We start from the raw sequence: 4836 nt of genomic DNA on the forward strand, positions 1-4836 counted from the left end.
CACGCGCCTGGCCCCCTGCTTCTTTAACAGACACTTCCCTGATGCTGCACCCCCTAAAGCCCTGCCCATTCCCAGTGCTCCTCGGGGCTGCTCTGGAAGGAGCAGTTAGTTTCCTCTTTGGTTGACGCTGCCTTGGCTCCCATCCCCACCAAGCCCAGACTTGTGTCTGTACCACTTCTCCCCTGAAATCGCTGTCTCCAAGTTCATGGGTGACCTCATGTGGACTGGCAGTGGACGCCTCCGTCCTTGGCAGGAGGCAGGGGTGTCCCTCCCTGACACCCTGGCTCTCCACACTCTACCCCTTTTCTGCCAGCTCGCACACCTTACCTTTCCTGTCTCCTTTGCTGGCTTGATCTTGGGACCCCTCTTCTCTTCTATGCCACCCCTTCGGTGATTTCCACCAGTTCCATGACTTCGAGTGTGTCTATGTACCCCACGTAGACAATTCTATCCCTGGTCGGAATATTCAGCTGCCTACTTGGCATTAAAGATGAATAGATGCCAAGCACAGCGGCTCATGCCTGTAATCCCAGCATGCGGGAGGCCAAGGCAGGAAGAGGGCTTGAGCCCAGGATGTCAAGGCTGCCGTGAGCTGTGATTGCACCACTGCCCTCCATCCAGCCTGGGCGGCAGAGCAAGACCTTGTCTCTTAAAAAAAAAAAAAAAAAAAGTGGCCAGGCACCGTGGCTCATGCCTGTCATCCCAGCACTTTGGGAGGCTGAGGTGGGCAGATCATGAGGTCAGGAAATTGAGACCATCCTGGCTAACACGGTGAAACCCTTCTACCAAAAATACAACAATTAGCCAGGTGTGGTGGTGGGCACCTGTAATCCCAGCTACTAGGGAGGCTGAAGGCAGGAGAATTGCTTGAACCTGGGAGGCAGAGGTTGCAATAAGCTGAGATCACACCACTGCACTCCAGCCTGGGTGACAGGGAGACTCCATCTCAAAAAAAAAAAAAAAGCCCAAACCCATAACTCTGGCCATTCTCCTCCTACCATTTGACATGGATGCCAAACAGGGAGGATAAACCTATAAATTATCACCCAAATATGAAGATTTCTTCTTTCTTTTAATAGAAACCGAGTCTTGCTCTGTTTCCAGGCTGGTCTCCAGTCCTCCCCGCTCAGCCTCCCAAAGTGCTGGGATTACAGGCATGAGCCACCCCACCTGGCTAACACAGACATGTCTAAGAGCTAAAAGGAGGGTTGTTGGTTTTTTTTTTTTTTTTTTTTTGAGACAGGGTTTTGCTCTGTCACCAAGACTGGAGTGTGGTGATGTAATCACGGCCCACTGCAGCCTCAACTTCCCAGGCTCAAACGATTCTTCCTCCTTAGCCTCCTGAGTAGCTAGGACCACAGGCATGCGCCACCATGCCCACCTAATGTTTTTGTATTTTTGGTAGTGACAGGGTCTCACCTTGTTGCCCACACTGGTCTTGAACTCCTGAGCTCAGTTATCCTCCTCTCAAAGTGCTGGGATGACAGGCATGAGCCACCGTGCCCAGTCAGCAGGGGTTCTATTAGTTAAGCTAAAACCACAGACACAACTTGAGCTGTCCTGCACAAGCTGGGATGTGTGATCATCCTGTATTAGTGCGGCGTGTCCACCATCACATGCCCACATGACATCCTCAGTGCACTCTAAAATCTGCCCCCACTCTTCTCCCCATCTCAGTAAAAGGCACTGGTACCTACCCATTTCCTTTTTCTTTTTTTGAAATGGAGTCTTGCTCGTTACCTAGGCTGGAGTGCAATGGCGTGATCTCAGCTCACCATAACCTCCACTTCCTGGGTTCAAGCAATTCTCCTGCCTCAGCCTCCCAAGTAGCTGGGATTACAGGCGCGTGCCACCACAACTGCCTAATTTTGTATTTTTAGTAGAGACGGCGTTTCTCCATGTTGATCAGGCTGGTCTTGAACTCCTGACCTCAGATGATCCGCCCACCTCAGCCTCCCAAAGTGCTGGGATCACAGGTGTGAGCCACCACGCCCAGCCCCTACCTCCCGATTTTCTCAAGACAAAAGCACAGAAATTTAAATAATAAATCCCACGGTCCTAGAGTGTCTCTCATCTCCCACACAATCTATCCACACATGTTATCATATTGATGTGCAAAATGCATCTGAATTCCTACCGGCTTCCCCCATTTCCGCAGCCAGCACCCTCGGCCGCGCCCCTAAGTCTCTTGCCTGTTCCCACCTTTGACCTTGTCCAGTTTGTTCTCCCAGAGCTTGGCTCAGATCACCACACTCCACAATTAAAAGCCTTTTGTGGCTGGGCACGTGGCTCATGCCTGTAATCCCAGCACTTTGGGAGGCTGAGGTGGGTGAATCATTTGAGGTCGGGAGTTTGAGACCAGCCTGGCCAACAGGTGAAAACCCATCTCTACCAAAAATACAAAATTAGCTGGGCGTGGAGGCATGTGCCTATAATCCCAGCTATTCAGGAGGCTGAGGCAGGAGAATCACCTGAACATGGGAGGTGGAGGGAGGTTGCAGTGAGCTAAGATCATGCCATTGTACTCCAGCCTGGCAACAGAACAAGACTCCGTCTCAAAAAAAAAAAAAAAGCCTTTGAATTAATGAACTATCACCATCCACAATAACACAGATGAGTCTCACAAGCATAAGGTTGAATGATAGAAGCCAGGCATTAGAGAGCATGGACTGTATGAATCCTTTATAGAAAGTTCAGGCCGGGTGCGGTGGCTCGCGCCTGTAATCCTAGCACTTTGGGAGGCTGAAGCAAGAAGCAAGATTCCATGCCAGGTCTCTCCGACTTCCAGGCACTCACCTGAGGTCAGGAGTTTGAGACCAGCCTGACCAACATGGAGAAACTCTGTCTTTACTAATAATACAAAAATTGGCCGGGCGTGATGGTGCATGCTTGTAATCCCAGCTACTCGAGACAGAGGCATGAGAATTACTTGAACCAGGAGGTGGAGGATTGTGAGGAGCTGAGATAGTGCCATCATACTCCAGCCTGGGCAACAAGAGTGAAACTCAGTCTCAAAAAAAAAAAAAGTCCAAAAAGAGGTGCTCACCATGGCAGCACATACACTGTCATTGGAGTGATATAGAGAAGATGAGCCTGGGGGCTGTGCAGGGGTGATGTGCAAATTCGTGAAGCCTTCCATACTTTTATTTCACATTGCCTACCTGTATCAAAACATCTCATGAACTCTATAAATATATATACTTATTATGTACCCACAAAATTTAAAGAAACGAAAGTTGGCTGGTTCAGGCCTGCAATCCCAGCACTTTGGGAGGCCAAATCGGGTGGATCACCTGAGGTCACAAGTTCAAGACCAGCCTGGCCAACATGGTGAAACCCCGTCTCTACTAAAAACACAAAAATTAGCCAGGCGTGGTGGTGCACACCAGTAATCCCAACTACCCAGGAGGCTGAGGCAGGAGAATTACTTGAACCTGGGCAGCAGAGGTTGCAGTGAGCCGAGATCGTGCCACTGCACTCCAGACTGGTCAACAAAGCAAGACTCCATCTCAAAAAAAAAAGTGGTGGGAGAGAAAGTTCAGGCCAGGCACAGTGGCTCACACCTGTAATCCCAGCACCTTGGGAGGTCAAGGCAGGTGGATCACTTGAGGTCAGGAGTTCAAGACCAGCCTGGCCAACATGGCAAAACCCTGCACAAAAATTAGCTGAGGGTGGTGTAATTTAGCTGCACTTGCCTGCAATCCCAGCTACCCGGGAGGCTGAGGTGGGAGAATCACTTGAATCTGGGAAGTGGAGGTTGCAGTGAACTGAGATCGTGCCATTGCACTCCAGCCTGGGGGACAGAGTGAGACTCGATCTCAGAAAAAAGACAGACCTGACAAGACAAAAGCCACAGGGTTTACTGTGCCCCTAGAACCTCCAGGATCTGTCCCCAACTCCTCTCTGATGCCCTCCTCCTGCTCCTCCTCAGTCCCTCCACTCCAGCACCCCCATCCCTGCTTCTCCGGAGCTCCTCCGCAGGCCCTTTGCACAGGCGGCTGTTCAGCCAGGCCGCTCCTCACCGGGACCTCCCGAGTGTCCTCCATCATCCCCTTCAAGTCCCTGCACCCAGGTCACCTTCACACGAGGCTTTTCCTCCCAGCCCTGCCCCTTCCCTGCTTCACTCTTCAGCATAGCTCTTCCAGCTCATCCTCTGATACACCATGCGTTTCTCTTTGTTTATTCAATATCCATCTCTCCACTTGCTCGTTTGCAAGAAGCAAGATTCCATGCCAGATTCCATTCCGACTGGCTCTTAACCACTGCACATTAGGGCTCCAGGTGGCTGTGCCTCCAGGGAAGCGTGCCACCCACACGGACACCCACTCTGCCCCAGCTCCTGGGCTCTGGCACAGAGGAAGGTGTCAGCCCTGTGCCAAGGTTTCCCCACCTGCTCCCCCCAAATCCTCAGGCACTGACTGTCTCCACCTGGAGCCGGGTATTCCCAGCAGCCTGCCCCCGGCTGGCGGGCGCCAGCTCCTGGCAGAGAGGCTGCTGTGTAATTAGAAACTCCGCAAACTCCCTAATTGCCAGTTCTTCTCCGCGGGAGGCTGGCGCTATTCTGAGCTGCTCCTGTTGCCGCTGCCCAAGACAAAGAGAGAAGAGACCAGGAGCAGAAGCAGGCTGGCCTGGAGGGGTCCCTAGGGAGGGCCGGTGAAGTCAGAGGGGACCACGAGTTGGAGAACGCCTGGAGAGCGGCCAGAGGCCCAACGTGGCATGGAGCAGGCTGCTGCCCCTGCTGGGCCCAGCGTCCCTCAGCACAGCCCACCCTGTGGCTGCCTCCCTGCCTTCCCGGCCTGTCCCTACCCATGCCCAGAATGGTGATATCAAACCAGC

The 4836-nt window shown here is 52.5% G+C and overlaps 1 non-coding gene across 1 annotated transcript; it reads left to right on the forward strand.

Moving 5' to 3' along the window:
- The first annotated feature begins 3038 nt into the window (after positions 1-3038).
- On the forward strand, positions 3039-3145 carry LOC118154301 (U6 spliceosomal RNA). Its single transcript, XR_004744175.1, has one exon. It is a non-coding gene; the product is annotated as a U6 spliceosomal RNA (small nuclear RNA).
- Positions 3146-4836: the final 1691 nt, after the last annotated feature.

This window comes from Callithrix jacchus, chromosome 5 (assembly GCF_049354715.1).
Source record: "Callithrix jacchus isolate 240 chromosome 5, calJac240_pri, whole genome shotgun sequence".
NCBI lineage: Eukaryota > Metazoa > Chordata > Mammalia > Primates > Cebidae > Callithrix > Callithrix jacchus.